The sequence below is a fragment of the Chinchilla lanigera genome, unplaced genomic scaffold, assembly GCF_000276665.1.
Source record: "Chinchilla lanigera isolate Chin_1 unplaced genomic scaffold, ChiLan1.0 scaffold00074, whole genome shotgun sequence".
NCBI classification, from domain to species: domain Eukaryota; kingdom Metazoa; phylum Chordata; class Mammalia; order Rodentia; family Chinchillidae; genus Chinchilla; species Chinchilla lanigera.
This window is the reverse complement of record NW_004955475.1, coordinates 6,440,146-6,457,450: the sequence shown is the minus strand read 5'-3', so window position 1 is coordinate 6,457,450 and position 17,305 is coordinate 6,440,146. Positions and strand designations below refer to the sequence as shown.

The 17,305-nt window shown below is 37.4% G+C and overlaps 1 pseudogene; it reads right to left on the bottom strand.

The window, feature by feature from the left end:
- Positions 1–15,594: 15,594 nt before the first annotated feature.
- On the bottom strand, positions 15,595–16,724 carry LOC102026104 (annotated as a pseudogene).
- Between the last annotated feature and the right edge of the window lie 581 nt (positions 16,725–17,305).

The window sequence follows — 17,305 nt, the reverse complement described above, 5'->3', positions numbered from 1 at the left end:
GGGTGGAGGGGCCCATTTTCAAGAACCGAGGGATTGAGTGGCCTACCCTCCAGGACTATGGAAGTATGCCAGTGGTTTCCAGATTTGTATGGGTGCCAGGACTCGATTCAGTTGCCCACAATAGTCCTGCTATTTCTCTTGAAGTACTATATACATGGGCACTTCTGAATGTTGTGAAGAAAGAACTGTATTGTTCCACTGCTCCCCTACACTTAGCATTTTGCTAGAGTAGACTCAAGTCCAAAATCTTCGTGGATTCCCAAACTTTGGCTATCAGCCCATCACTGAAGTGAACAGCATAAGATTTGTAAACAAATTGGTTCAGTGCCACCTCTAATCTGCTCTGACTTATTCCCTGTGAGCACCTTAACTGAGAAGAATATTGCTCAGGTCCAGCCATGAGCCACCCCATTTCAATATCTTGGTGGACACTACAACTGGAAGAATTGGGGGAAAGCCCATAGTTGTTGCTTCATCCTCAGATGTGCACAGCTGTATGGGAAGTCTGAAGTATTGCTCCCATGAAGGCATTCCCATAGTAACAGAAGAGAGGAAGCACACAAATTTAATCACAGCTTCATCTGTTAGGTCTCCTGCATCATTCACACGTGCACCCTGAATGATTGCATCCTGCTGACAAAACATGATGTGAATGCCACAGTAAAGGTGCTAGGAGTCCTTCTCTCCATGAAACACTTGCACCCACACCAGCTTCTAATCAGTGGACAAGTACATCTCTTCCTTTACCACACTGGAGGAAGAAGCCAGAGTTAGAGATCTCAAGTAACAGCAAAAAATCAACAGTATCTGAGGAAACACTTATTACTTGATTATGGAACATGATTCCCATTGTAAGTGTAGCCACACCAGGTGAACCCTACACTGATGTCTATATCACACTTCCATGAACAGGAGGACTGTCTCCCTTTTTGTGGTCTATAGAAACAGTGAATCTAACTATAACACAGTATGCAATGTGCCAACCCTCACCAATTAAAACTAAATAAGCTACAGAAAGTTTATAATATGATGCCCAATTGGAAATAAACTCAACATCACATAACAAGTACCCTAAGATACATTGTTTTATTCAGCTTTCTGTCACTGTGACAAAATATCTGGGAATAACAGTTTTAAGAGAAAAGATTTATTTTGGCCCATAGTTTCAGTTCATGATCTGCTGGCTCCATTGTTACTAGGCCTTTGGTTGGGTAGTGTATCACTTAAAAAGGTATGGCAGAGGAAAGGTGCTCACTCCATGGTAGCTAGGAAGGAGAGAAAGAGGAGAGAGAGAGAGAGAGAGAGAGAGAGAGAGAGAGAGAGAGAGAGAAAGAAACAGAGAGACAGAGACAGAGACAGAGAGACACAGAGAGAGATCTAGTGCTGGTGGACTTTCCTCTTCTGATTTACTTCTATCTGGGACCCCATTCTATCAGACATGGATGGTGTCATCTGCATTCAGGTAAAATCCCCACTACTAACAATTTGCTGTCTATTCTATATGTCAATCATCCTTCAAATCACCCTCACAGACACAACCCAGAAATGTGCTTTACTAAATTCCCCAGTGTTGACAAAAATGATCAGCCACATGTACAGGAGAAAATTGTATTCTAAGAAGGTCATCTCCCAAATAGTGATATCCATTTTGGTATATGCACAAATTTCTTCTTTTTTATTTTAAAGAGAAAGAAATAAAAATAACAATAAAACAGTTTCAAAGCAGGTTAGTAAGAGAGTTACAATAATTAATACATTGCATATTGTTTTCTTCATAATAATTATTCTGAGTACAAGATATAGGCATGATATCTTGTCCAAACAACATTAGCATAACCCTTTTTTTAATGAACTAAAAGAAACTAGCTGTAAAACTGAAGTATTTTGTGTATAAATATATTTTTTTCTTTTTCCCTTTTTTTCTATTTTCCCCAGCAGTTTGTCTTTTCTTTTGAACAGTTTTTTCTCAATTCACAATATCTACTGTACATTTTGTATCTTATTTACTCATTCAGTTTCTCACACTAGTGAGACAATATGATGTTTACACATATGGGTCTGAATTAGTTCACTTATGAGCATATTCTTTAATTGCATCCATTTATGCATAAAAGTCTCCAGCCTAGCATTCTTTATGGCTGAGTAATATTCCATAATTTTAAAAAGCACATCTTTTTCATTCATTCTTCAGTTGATGGACATTTGGGTTGTTTCCAAGATTTAGATATTACAAATTGTGCTGTTATAAACATGGGTGCACATATATCACTGTGGTATGATGTTGTTTATTCTTCCTGAGAAGATACCCAGAAGAGGAATAACTGGGTTGAATGTGACCTCTAATCCTAGTTTTGTGAGGAATCAGCACACTGATTTCTATGGTGGTTGCATCAGTCTACCTTCCCACCAACAGTGCAGAAGGCTACCTTTTTCCACATAGCCCCTCTAGCATTAGGTACTGGTTAATTTTTTGATGATAGTTATTCTTTCTATGGTGAGATGGCATCTCAGTGTTGCTTTAATTTGTGTTTCTCAAATGACCAATGATGTTGAACATTTTTTGATATATTTATTTGCAATTGGTCTTTCTTCATATGGGAAGTGTGTATTTATTTCAGATGTCCTTTTTTTTGATTAGGTCTTTGAATTTAGGGTGTCTGATATGTTCCAACTTTTTATATGTTCCAGATATAAGTCCTTAGTTTGAGGTATACCTGGCTATAAAGTTATGCCACTATATGGGTTACCTTTTAACTCTGTTGGTGGTTTCTTTTGTTGAACAACATATTTTTAATAAGGTGAGATCCTACTTGTTGATTCTTTGTAAAATTTCCCATGCAGTCTGGGTTTTTTTCATGAAGTCTTAGGATAATCTCTGTGTTTGAGATTTCTACCTATTTTCTCTTGTAGTAAATGTAGTATTTCTATTTTAATAGTTAGGTCTTTCTTTCACAGAAACCAGTTATAATTTGTATTTAAAATACTGTGTACAGTTACAAAAGCAAATGTCCCAGCCATGCAAACTGTTTTATATACTGTGTGTTGTGTGTGCATACATACACACACACACACACACACACACATATATGTATATATACACATACACACACTCACACACCTATTTAAACTTGGCTTGTCATTTCATCTCTTTATCCGAGTAAAAATTTTGGATATCTTCTGTGTACCTTACATGAAACACCTTATATAATAGCTACAGGGGATTCATTCTATGTTCTTTCAGGTTATTATTACAACATCAAAAATCTTCTGAATGAGGAAAATGTTTAGAATTTTGATGAAGCTTGACTTTAATTTAATGCATGGTGATCCACACGGGTCTAGTTTTAGTCTTCAACATTTGGAAAACCAATTTTTCCAGCACCATTTATTAAAGAGACTATCTTTCTTGCAGTGAACTTGTTTGGCTCCTTTGCCAAAGATAAGGTGGCTAGGTGTGTTTGGGATTGGGTCTGCATCTTCTATTCTGTTCCACTGGTTCTCACACATGCTTTTGGCCAACACCATGCTGATTTTATCACAGTGGCTTTGTAGTATAATTTCATGTATGGGATTGGGTTGACCCATGACTTGTCCTTGATGCCCACAATTGTTTTTGCTATTCTAGGTCTCTCCTGCTTGCAAATGAATTTTAGGAATATTTTCTCTAGATCCCTGAGATATGGTAATGGTATTTTACTTAGGATTGCTTTAAGCCTCTTTAGTAGTTTTGGGAGTATGGTCATTTTCATTAGGTTATTTCTTTCTATCCAAGAGCAAGGGATATCTATCCATTTTCTGATATTTTCTTTTGTCTTCTTTTTCATAGTACGTTGAACCATCCCTAGATCTGTGGGATAAATCCTATTTAGTCTTGGTGTATAATCTTGATGATTTACTGCATTCTCTTTACCAGTATCTTATTGATACTTTTACATCTGTATTCATTAGGGAGAGTGGGCTGCACTTTTCTTTTTTATTTGCACTCTTTTCTGGTTTTAGAATCCGGGTAATACTTGCCCAGAGGAATGATTTTACAAGTATTGCTTCCTTTTCAAGTTCCTTAAGGAGTGTTAGCACTTGTGGCATAGTTCTACTCTAAATTTCTTATAGAATTCTGTAGTGAATCAGTCAGGGCCTGGGATTTTCCTTGTTGGTAAAATTTCAACTACATTTTCAATTTCATTGGCTGATATTTGGTTATTTAGAGTTTTTATATCTTCTTGGTTTAGTTTTGGAAATTGAACTGCGTCTAGGAATCAGTCCATTTTTTCTGTGTTTTCCACCTTAAGGGCATAGAATGATTATCCAGATTTGGGGTAATTGTAGGATGCAGAATGGAAGATTGGAAGAGAAGGCCTAGGTGTTTTGAAGTGAACCAGACAGAGAAGAGACAATGATTATTCACATGAAAATATCATAAAGTCAAGCGAGATAGTTGACAAAAGAAAGGAAGAGAACAAGTAGGACAAAACAAAATGAAAGTTTAGAGATCACCTGTTTATTCATATTGCTACTGTTGCATGGGATATTTCCATGCCTCTAGCTCCAACTGTCTATTATGTGTGTTTTAGCCAGGGTCCTACTGTGTTACTGATGTTCCTGCAGATCTCCAGGTCAGGAGTGCCACCAGTGGAGGGAGGCAGGGGCAGGTCTCAAACTTTTCTCACTAGCCTTGCCCTCTCTTGTCAATCACCACGGGTTATAGAAAAGTAAGAGAAATTCCACAGAAGGAAGAAAATAATGAAAACAATAATTATGAAATAGAGATTTAGAGTGCAATATAAATTATCAATAAAACAAAGAAGTTCTTTTTTCTTTTGAAGGAGAAAAAACAATAACAAAATAATAGAAATGAAGACAAAAAACAAAACAATACAAAAAAAATACAGAATTTTAAAACAAGAAAATAGGAATTAACAATGGTTGTTACATTACATATTGTTATCTTCAACAAAGCTGCTCAGATTCCCAGATGGAAAAATGGCAGATTGAGGAAGCAATTAAAGACAATAACAAGAAAGAAAAAATTTGAAATGATACAGATTTTCATCAAACAAGACAGTAGTAATTCAGCAATGGTTGTTATATTGCATATTGTTGTCTTTAAATTAGTTGTTTCGATTACCAGATATAAGCATGGAAAATTGGTCAAGGGAAAAGAAGAAAAAGCAATTTAAGTGTTAACTGTTCCTTTCAATAAACCAATAGTTATCAGCAATGCACTTATCCCAGTTATCATTGTATAAAAATATATATTTTTTCTTTAATTTTAAAGAGAAAATTTCAAAAACAAATAACAAAAACATAGGCATAAACAAAACAACATAAAAATTATACAGAATTTCAAAACAAGGTGAGAGGAAATCCACAATAGTTGTTATAAAATTGACAAACTTTTACTTAGACTAACCAACTAAGGATGAAAAAATGAAAAAAGATGAGGTGAAAAAGGACCCATAACTATTGGTTTCACAGAAATTTGAAATATCAAAAAGGTTATTTTGAAAACTTCTATGATTACAAAGTGGAATATCTACAGAGTGGGCAAAACTTTGTAAAACATATGACATGCAAAAATTGAGCTAAGAAGATATTAAAATAACCATATATGCCAATAGTAAGTAAAGAAATTAGTGATAAAAATTCTCCAAATACAGAAAAATCTTGGAATTAAGAAATTCATTGCTGATTTTTTCTAAATTTTAAGATATAATCTAATACGTTTGCATCTCAAGCTACTTTTTTGAATTCAAAGGTAAGGAAATCTTTCACACCCATCCTATACATTATTCTTTCACATTATAACCCTGTTAGCAACACTTGACAAGTACACAGGAAGAACAAAAATTATAGACTGACATACCTGATGATGATAAATGCAAAATCCTCAACCAAACACAATTCAAATTGCAGTACGCATCAAAAGGATCAACATAAGTAAATCAATAAGTATAATACACTGCAAAAATCAAATGTAGGTTAAAGAGCATATAATGTTTCATTAGATGCAGAACAAGCATTTGGGAAAATTCATCATCAATTCAGGAGGAAAACCTTGAAGAAGTTATGTAATGAAAGTTTATATCTTTCTATCTCAGAGCAAAGAACTCAACATGATAAAGTCAAATATTACATTACAAAGATGTCTTAGCCACTGCTGTCATCACTGAGACACAATACCTGATATCCACAACTTAAACAAGAAGTTTATTTTGGCCTACAGTTTCACAAGTTTCAGTCTATGTTTGGAAGGGAGTGCATAAAGGAAAGCTACTCATATTATGGTAGCCATGAAGTAGAGAGCAAGGAATTCAGGAAGGGAACACAATATGCCTTACAGTTCATGGCCCCATTGGTCCACCACTTTCAACCAGCTCCACATTTTAACAACAAATCCCCATATCACCTTAAGGGTTCAGTCTTTTTTGCAAAAGCCCTGCGTATGAGGGCATGAGGCTTCTGAAAGACTTTCTTGATTTAAGCCATAACATTTTACCCATGAACCCCAGAAGACTCATTTGCATATCTGTACATAAAATACATTTAGGCTATCTCTGAGTCGCCAAACTATTAACAGTACCAGTTTTACTGAAATGTCCAAATCCAAAGATTCAACGCAAACTTTTAGCCATGAGGACCTGTAAAAATTAAAAGAAAACTAAACACTGTTAATATCAAATGGCACAGGGTAAAGAATCTCATTCTAAAGGGGAAGAATAAGGTGATAGAAACCAATGTAAGTAAAGTAAGACTGAAACAAAGCAGGACAAACTTTAAATTCTATAGCTTGGTATTCAGCAACTAGGGCAAAGATACTAACTCTGAATGGCTTGGTTGGCCAAACATTACAACATTGCTGACTTAAAGACATATATTCACCCTCAGCTGCTTTCCTCAGCCAGTGATATACATTCCTGAATTCTTCAATATCCTGTAGTTTCCACTGTACTTTCAGATTTACACTTAATGTTTCACAATATCCCACCTGGGCCACACTGCCTGATCTCCCAGCTCTTCTGAAATCATGAAGGATGTCACCCCTAGCCCACAATTCTTGTATTCTGCATACCTGTAAAGACAACAGAAGGAGATGATTCCAAGTTCTGCAACCAGCTCCAGGTGTAACCAAGCCCTAATTGATCATGCCTACGAAAACCTCTGTGTGCTTAAATGACTGAGCTCCAGGAAACTTCCTCCCACTTGCCCCTGAATGAGCTGACTTCTATGGGGATCTCTTCTCAAAGCAAAGTCTTTCCATATTGGACCATTGAGTCTGCTAGGATGGTGTCTTTCTGATTCCCTGGATGCATTCCAAGCATATTTCCTATTGTCCTGAAATAAAGTACTTGGCATGTTTTAAATGCTAATCCTTCCAGAAAACAAGATTTCCTAGGCCAAGTTTTAGAGGATCAAAATCTGAAGGAGTTTCCCTTTTGGTGAAGCTGAAAACTTTCGAAATTACTCAGCTATGGGGAGATTCAACATCACTAATTAGAGAAGTCACATAGGAGAATGTAAGACAGGATTAACTGAAAAGAAGGTATGTATTCTGAAGGCTGGAGAGTCTTTCATACTGAAAGAGCAAATTAATAAGAATTATTTATGTAGATTAAATCAAACAAATAGACAACTGAAAAAGAGAATTGGTGCTGCTACATCAACTATGCCCACCCCAAGGCAGCCAATTTGATAGTAAAGCTAAAAGACTGAGGAGCTGGCCTAGTGCTGCATAGGCCCATGTTCCTGGAACACATTTGCATTTACTATGCCTCTCCAGCTTATATCCCCCTCTTAAACACTGAGGGCTTTTAGCCAGATTTATGTTGAGAATCAAGAGCAAAGACTCCATTGGAATGATTCAAAATGTTGTAAGTTTGGCCAGAAAAGAAGTTCCAGTAAAGTTGTGGCCTGCAAAGATGGAACATAGCAAAAACTGATCACTGAAAAACTAACAAAAAAGCCAAATATTTCAGAAGACAACAGAAAAGATAGCCTGAATACATCACAAGATACAGTAGGACTCCAGCCTTTGCAGCCTCACAGTTGCAAAGGTGAAATATTTTGCTTTCAGTAGAAAGCCCCAGAGTACCATGTCTAAAATGTCATTGCTCTAGGGAAGTTGTTCTTGGGATTTGAATCATAGGTACCGGGCCCCTACATTCAAGAGAAAAGGAAGCCTAGCTACTGTTCCAGCTAGAAGCAGACCTTAGAATCATCCACATGGTGCTGATTTGAGGTGAATAAAGAATATAAGTTGGGTCAGGAAGGATTCCACCCAGATTCCAGAAGAGGACCTGTGAGGTTAGGCAACATGCCCCTGAGAGGGCACTCTGTGAAGCAGTAAGTGTGAAGCAGAAGGTGCCCTGGAGACCCTAGAAGTTTATAGAAGCCAGGGATATGGATCATCTGAGGAAAGCTGCAAGAAAGATGTGGAGTCGGGCCAAGAGGGAACCTATCAGAGCTAAAACTACAGGTAGTGCCACAGAGGCAGAGCTATCCAGGCCCTCAGGGGTTCCCATCTTGCCACAGATTAGCTCCAATTCTGGACATGGAACTACAGGGCTTGATGTCTGCTTCACTGGATTTTGGCCTTCTTTGGTTCCATTCCTTTGTAACCCACTATTTGCACCTTTTGGAATGGAAACGCCTATCTTGTGGCACTGAATGTTGGAAGTGTTTAACTTTCTACAGGGCCTTGCACCTAAAGTTTGCATTAAATCTCAGAGAAGAATATGGACTTGGACGTTTCAGCAATGACAACACTGATAGGACTTTGGTAACTCTTAGAGATGGACTAACTGATTTTTGCATAAAGGAATATACACAATTCTTTAGGGAACCAGGAGTGGAATGTTATAACTTGTTTCTAGATGTTCCCCCAAATCCTCATGCAGTCATGGGGTACGGATCTTTTCACAGGTGGCTTAATCTAAAGTGTGTGGTGCTGCAATCAAGTGTGTGATTACAAAATCAATTCACCAATTTGTTTGGTATAGTACTTGCTAGGATGAAGGATTTGAGTGCTACACAGGCCCTAGGGAGGTAGCCTGCATAAAATATAAGGGATAGAAAGAGTTGTAATGTGTTCTCAGCTGCCTGCATGCTGTGGACTATTTATCTTGTGCAATGCCCATCTTGTATGCCACCCTGCCTTGAAGCCAGTCAACTATGGAATGAAAAAACTACAAACTGAGCCAAACAAACCATTTCTCCTTTAACTTTGTGTGTCATATGTTTGGTCTTGGCAACAAGAAAAGTAACTAAGACACTATGTGACACAACAAAAGCAGTTCTCAGAGGAAAGTTCATTGCAATCAATCCTGATATTAGAAAAATTGAGCCAGTGCAAGTGAATAACCTAATGTAGAATGTTAAAATACTTGAAGAACAACAATACAAGCATAAATTGAAAGTGGGAGAGAAATCCTAAAGTTTAAAACAGAAATCAATGGCATTGAGACTTAAAAAAAAAATACATTCAATGAACAAAAATGTGGTTATTTGAAAGAATAAACAAAATAGATCTCCCCATCAAAACTTACCAAGAGAAAGAGAAAAAGCTCACATCAAAGCAATTATAAACTAAAAACACAAAATCACAATAAACACTATCAAAATCCAGAAGTTAGGCTGGGGATATAACTCAGTGGCACAGCACCTGCCTGGCAAGTGCAAGGTTCTGAGTTTGATTCCTGGTACAAAAAAAAAAAAACCAAATCCAGAAGGTAGTTGTTAACTATTACACAAATTGTATTCCAACATATTGAAAAATTTTAAGGAAATAAATAAATTCCTAGACTAATACAAATTACTAAAGTTAACCTAAGAAGACATAAAAATGATGACCAACTCAATAACAAGCAATGCAATTGAGAAAATCATAAAAAGCAGCAATGAAAAAACTTCTAGGAGCTGACAGATTCACCGCTGAATTCTACAAAATGTTTAAGGTGCTTATATCAACAACACTCCTCAAAGTTTTCAATGAAATTGAAAATGATGGAATGCTTCCAAATTAATTCATGTATGTCAGGACCACTCTGTTCAAAAAAGCAGACAAATATTTAACTAAATTAAAAGACTACAAGCCAATCTCCAAAATTAACATAGACACAAACACCATTTACAAAATATTAGCAAATCGAATGCAACACATCATCAAAGCAATCCTAAGTCATGACTGAATATGTTTCATTCTAGAGTTTCAATGATGTTCCAACATACCATATTAATATTGTGAATAAACTATTTAGACAGAATCAAGGAAAAAGACATGATCATAACAATAAACACAGAAATGGGGTTTGACAAATCTAACTCCCTTTTTGATAAGAACCCTGAAGAAAATAGGTATAGAAGGACCATACCTGAAATTTATGAAAGTTGCATGTGAAAACCCAATGGCCAACATCATATTAAATGGAGAAAAACTGAAAACATTTTCTCCAATATCAGGAACAAAACAAAGATGTCCACCATCAAAACTTCTATTCAACATAAAACTGGAAACACATGCTACATAAATCAAGCAAGAGAAAGAAATAAATGATGTGCATTATCATATATATATATATATATATATATATATATATATAAAGAGAGAGAGAGAGAGAACCTAAATTAGATTTACTTATAGATCACATGATACTCTAAACAGAAGACCCAAAGAATTTCAACAAAAACATCCTCAAAATTAAAAACCAAATTTAGCAGCAGAGCAGGAGACAAGATCAATACACCAGACTCAACATTTGTTCATATCACAAAAGAACTAAATGAAAAAGAAATTATGAAAACAATGTTATTCACAGTAGCAACAAGAAAAGGTTAATACCTAGAAATTAACCTAACCAAGGAACTGAAAGAATTGATGGGGACATGAAATCTCTGAAAAAGACTGAAGACATCAGAAATTTGAAGAATGTCCTGTCTTCCTGGACAGGCACATTCTATATTGTCAAAATGGCCATACTTCCAAATTTGTTGAACAGATTCATGTAATTGCAATCAAAATTCCACCATTATTTTTTCACTGAACTAGAGAAAACAATTCCCTAAATCACTTGTAACAAAAAGAGACCCAGATTAGCAAACCAATTATAAGCAATACGTACACAGTAGGACACATCACAATACCTAACTTCCAGCTATACCACAATGCAACAGTGACAAGGACTGCATGGTACTGGCACAAAAACAGACATGTGGATCCATGGAATTGAAGAGGGAATACAAAATTATCTGCGGACACATTCAGCTATTTCATCTTTAACCAAGTGGCCAAAAATATAAGTTGGAGGAAAAGTAGCCTATTCAATGAAAGGTGCTGGGAGAAGTAAATATTTGCAGAAGACTGAAGCTAGATCCACATGGCTGGCCATGCAGGAAATCAAAATCAGAGTGTAACAAGTTTCTAAACAGTGAAGCAGAAACATTCAATCTACTAGAATTCATAACAGGTAAAACACTTGAAGTCATAGGCACAGGCAAAGAGTTTCTATACAGAATTCTATTTGCACAAGAAATAACAATAAGAATAAACAAACAAGATTAAGTCAAATTAAAAAGCTTCTACATACCAAAAAGTCAATTAGTACAGTAAAGAGACATTCTACAGACTGGGAAAAAATTTTGTCAGCTGCTCCTCAGACAAAAGACTAACATCTGGAATACATAAAATACTCAAAATTAGTAGAACACCCAAAATAAAAGATGCAATGAAAATGAGCAGGTGAACTGAATAGGCAGTTCTCAGAAGAATAATTACAAATGGCCAATAAACATGTGAAAAATTGTTCAAAATCTCGGACCGTTAGAAAAATGCAAATTAAAACAATAATAAAATTTCTTCCTATACCAGAACAATGGCAATCATCAAAAAATCAAATACATAATAACAAATGTTGGAATGGCTGTAGTAAAAGAGAAACCCTACTTCTTGTTGATGGGAATGTAAACCAGTACAATCATTATGGAAATCAATACAGAGATTTTTATTATAAAGGTGAAAGAGCCAAAACATATTAACAAACACACGGATACAAACAAAACAACATAAAAACAGTAAAAACAATACAGAATTTCAGACAAGGGGCTAAGAAATTAACAGTGGTTTTGGTACTACATATTGTTATCTTTAAATTCATTACTCAGATAAACAAATATAGGCATGTAATACTGATCAAACAATTAAACATTAACTGTTCCTTTTAATAAAGCAATAGAAATTAGTAGTACAATTATCTTAGCTATCTTGTGTATACATAAATAAATATTTTCCCGTTTTTCTTTCTTATCTCTTTCCCTCATCCCAGTCATTCTTTCTATTTAGACAGTTTCTTTGCTTTTCATGTTCATCAGCTGAGGAATAGATAAAAAAGATGTGTTTTTATACAGCTATCACAAAGATAAACTCAATGCTTTCATAGGTAAGTGGATGTAACTAGAGACTATACTCATAAATGAAATAAATCAATCTCACATGTGTAAACATTGTCTTGTCTCCCTAGTGTAAGAACCTGAAAGAGTAAACAAAATCGAAAAGGTACAATACATATGGAGATTTATGAAAGAACTAAAATTAGCAATTCCATTTCACCCAGCTATTCCACTTCTAGGGATACTCCTAAAGAGTAACGATATCATATTACAGTGATACATGTATATCAATATTTACAGAAGCAGAATTCATAAAAGCTAAATGCTAGAAGCAACCTGTATGCCCATCAACAGATGAATGGATAAAGAAAATGTGAATACTGCTCAGATATAAAGAAAAATATATTTGAAATATTTGTAGAAAATGGATGCATCTCATAAATATAATGCTGAGTGAAGTAAATTAGCCACACAAGCTTAACTACCATACAGTATCTTTCATTTGAAAAAGGCAAAGAAGAAAGAACAAGATAAAGGATGAATAGAAGGAGTAAAAGCTTATAGTACTCTTGTAAATGGGAAGCAGTCAAGGTACTCAAGGAGAGAGTGGGAGAGGAAAGGGAAGTAAGAAGAAATTAGATATGATATGTAGAAGATCCTAATTACATCAATGAATGTAAACATTTTGTGTCATAAACACGAGCTCAGTACAAACATAGCAGTAATAATAATGAGAATGGGGAAAGAGGACTTACATGCAGAAGGGGAAATGTAGGTGAAAAGAGGAATGGGATTAAAAAATAAACAAGCTGTGTTATGTCAGTGTACCCCCAGTCCAAGATGAGTTTAAAGTTTATATACACCAAAAGTACCAATAAAAAAAGAAATCAAAAAGAGAAAAATGATGACATGGAAGTGAGAAGTAAAAAGGGAAGGATAGAAGAGTGAAAGGAAGAAAGGTTACAAGGAAGAAAGAAATGTGTTAGCCTCTGAATTCCGGGTAAAGAGCCAGTTATAAAATATATGTGAAAAACAGTTTCCAAAGAAATAGTATAAAATCAAAAAACCTCAGCTGTGCCATTTCCTCTTGATTCTTGAGCTGATTTAGCGGTTCTACACAGAGCTGCTAAAAGTTGTTAACAGTATACTTGTCACAGCTTAAACATTGGACACCTCTGAAATTTCCCCTAACAGTTTAATTACTCCACTGACCTAATCTCAGTCTTTCACAAAAGCTCAGGTTGTGAGCAAAATGACAATTTTCTGCAAAAACATAACACACGTCTCCTCAAGTTTGACTGCCAGTGAAGTTTTTCTTCTCAATTGAAATCTTCTGATCCTGAAATTTACCACAGCACTGCTTTTCTGAGCTCCAACCAGAATCTCTGATGAAACTCACCTTATGTCATTCTAGGACTTCTCTATCTAACATCCTCCAAATGTTCCAAACTTCTCCGGCAAACCAGTTCCAAACTATTTTAAGCCACGTGGTCAGATAATCATAGCAACAATTCAACTCGTTTTTCCAAAATCTTAGTCACTTTTCTTGTTGTTGGGACAAACACTGAATACTAACTTAAAGAGAGAGAGATTTACTATGGATAATGTTTGAGAAGTTCTGGTCCTTGTTTGTCAGGCTCATACCCAGAATTGGTATGGTGGAAGGCTCTCTGTGGAGGAAACAGGCTCACGTAATTGCAGCCAAGAAGCAAAAAGAGAAGAGGGGAGTTGATGAGGGATATATGCCCTTACAAATCGTGCCTCTAGTGACCTTCCTCTCTCAATCAGTCCCATGTCCTAATAGCAAGTCAGTTATATCTCTCTCATGGTCCAATCCTCTTTCAAATCCTGCATGTGAGTACATGAGGGCTTTGGAGCACATTCTCAACATAAATAATCACAACAGCCTAGTAAACAGAAAAGAACCCCATTGAAACCCTGTGTACTAGGTTGAGCCACAAGATAAGGGTGTCCATTCTCAACACTCAAATTTAACACATTATTAGAAAATCTATCCAGAGAAATTAGGCAACAGAAAGAAGTAAAAAGCATACAAATAAGAAATGAGAAAGTCAAATTATCCCTATTTGTAGATGATATGATTCTACATATATAAAGACTCAATCAAAGGACAATTGGATGTTATTAATAGATTTGGTAAAGTAGGGAGATACCAAATCAACATAGAAGGGATCCACCAGTGTTGAGAAGTGAAGGAATCATGGCAGAGAGTTTCTGAGAATATCAGTAGAAATACAGGTAATTTAAGCTGGGGAGGGAAATGCAGCCTGATACAAAGAAAGAATCAGTTTGAAAGAAGATACATATACATTAAAAATACGCATAGAAGTTAAAAAGAGGGGACATGGAATGTGAGGGACAGTCCACTACATCTTGGCTTTCACACACACTGGGAATAGACATTTTGAATACTTCTTACATCGCTGGAGGGATCCAAGCAGTCTGGCCAAGTCTAGACTCACAGGATCCACTAGGGATACATGCATCTCTTCATATCATCACTCTCTCTCCAAATACTGAGTAGGTAGCAACGTGATCCTCCCCACTCAGCTGATCTCAGAGAATAAATAAGAGAATGCTGCCTTTTTCTGGGGCCATCACCATAGGACCCATGGCATGCCTGAGTCACTACTGAGTGCTTCAAGTTTGTCCCATGCCAACTAGAATAGTCATCTGCACACAGTGATAATAATTAATCTGATTTGAGTGCATACCCAGCACCCTGGGATCACTTGAGTACACTTCCAGCTCCCATGGACCCCCACAACTTGTAAACTAGCCAGAGACGATGTCTAATTCCTATTGCCTATCCAGGGCAGCCTGGATTTCCATGAGGCACTCCAATTACAAGTGAATCTCTGATGAACATACACCCCATGGGCACACATTAAGAATCACAAACACTCGGTTCAATAGAGTCTCTACCCTGAACATCACCAGAGACCTGGCAGCGTTCCTACTCAGTGCATTAGGCAGTCATTTGCCCAGTTGGCAGCAATGGCTAGATGTCTACCTTGTGTTTCAGATACCTGTAAGAAACCAGTTAGTGCTCTGTGCCTTTACTGGGCATGCTGGAATCTCTCTAGATTACTCTTGGACACATGTGTGTCTCCTCTGGGCACCCTAAGGTGACATGAGCCTCTGTCTGGTATCTCATGGACAATGGAATGTACACCCGGTGACCAGCACTGGTCCCTAACCAGTAGAAATCCACAACAGGAACTTCAGATGCCAAGGACCCAACCCTTTTCTGGTTTGATACCCCAGCTTTAAAACCTGCCAAAACCAGGAAATTATAGAGGGGTTGCCTTGAATTGAGTAACTTCCACACAAATTGTCAGCTGGTGGATCCACTACTTTTGTCTCTTTGACATCTTGTGGTTTTGGATTTTCTGGGCGTCTGTGTCAGTAATTGAATTTGCGACAGTACGGACATTGAGATGACTGCTGACCTTGGGTCTCATCTCCTTGATTTTCCTTATCAGCTTCATTTCCATCCCATCTAGGCTGTCTTTGGCGAGGAGAGCCCCTGCGGAATCGTGTTCTGTAACCTCGATAAATATTCTGTCTCGCCTGTCTACGTTGTTCTCCTGCACTTTGGTTGTCAGCACCCTCCATCACTTCTTGCACAGGAGGGTTGGAATACTGTGGTCGACGCCCATAGTGTTTCCACATGTAGTAAGGTGGGAACCTTCTCCTGCGGTAGGGCCGGTGTTGTTGGGCCAGGCCTTTGGGAGCGCTCTCCAATCCCACATTGTTTTTCCTACTCTCACTATTCTGGTAATTCTGCTGGTAATTGCATGGAGGACCCCTACGACTTGGATAGCGTCTATAATGGTTACGGTCTGCTGCGAATTTACTGCCTTGAACTGAAACTGCACCAGGGCCTATGACATTTGCTGCCTCCGCACCCTTTTCTCCTTCAACAAGATCAACTTCACAGTCTCTCCATCTTCTACACTGAGAAGGTATTTCCTCGGGTTATTCTTTTTTAAGGCAGTCTGGTGTACAAATACATTTTCCTTGGTGTCATTCCTACTGATGAAATCATACCCATTTCTTACATTGAACCATTTTACTGTTCCCAAAACCTTCTGTGATGACCTTCTTGTCCCCGCCTGCATTCGCCGCCAATGTGAGGCGGCAGCGCCAACGTGAGGCGGCCCACTGCTGCTGCTTCAGCTCCCTTCCCCGCTGCCCCTGGTGCCGGGTGTGATGTCAGCAGCGCTAAGGGCGAGGTTGGGGGCGGTAAGCTGCTGCTAGGTCTCGGCCTCGCTGCTCATGGTTTCGGTGATGGTGACTAGGGCCGGCTGCAGCAGCTGCGGCTCCTCGCAGGGTGTAATGGTGACTAGGCCAGAGGCTGCGGTGGGACTGCTCAGGGCTCTTTGGGGTCTGCTCTCCGCTTCCACTACCAATCAAACTTAATCCTAGCATTTTGGGGAATCTCCAGACTTACTTCCAACGTGGTGGCACCGGTTTACATTGCTACCAACAGTGGAAAAGTGTTCTTTTTGCCCCACATCCCTCCCAGCATTTGTTGTTGGTTGATTTCTTGATGGTAGCCATTCTTACTGGGGTGAGATGAAATCTCAGAGTTGTTTTAATTTGCATATCTTGAATGACCAATGACGTTGAACATTTTTTCATGTATGTATTTGCCATTTGTATTTCTTCATCTGAGAAGTGTGTGTTTATCTCAGCTGCCCATTTTTGGACTGGGTCTTTGAATTTGGGGGGTCTGAGTTTCTTCAATTCTTTATATGTTCTAGATATAACTCCTTTGTCTGAGTGTAAGTTAGCTAAAATGTTTTCCCACTCTGTGGCTTGTCTTTTCATTCTATTGGTGATTTATTTTGAAGTACAAAAGCTTTTTAATAGGATGACATTACTGTTGTTCTTTGAAGCG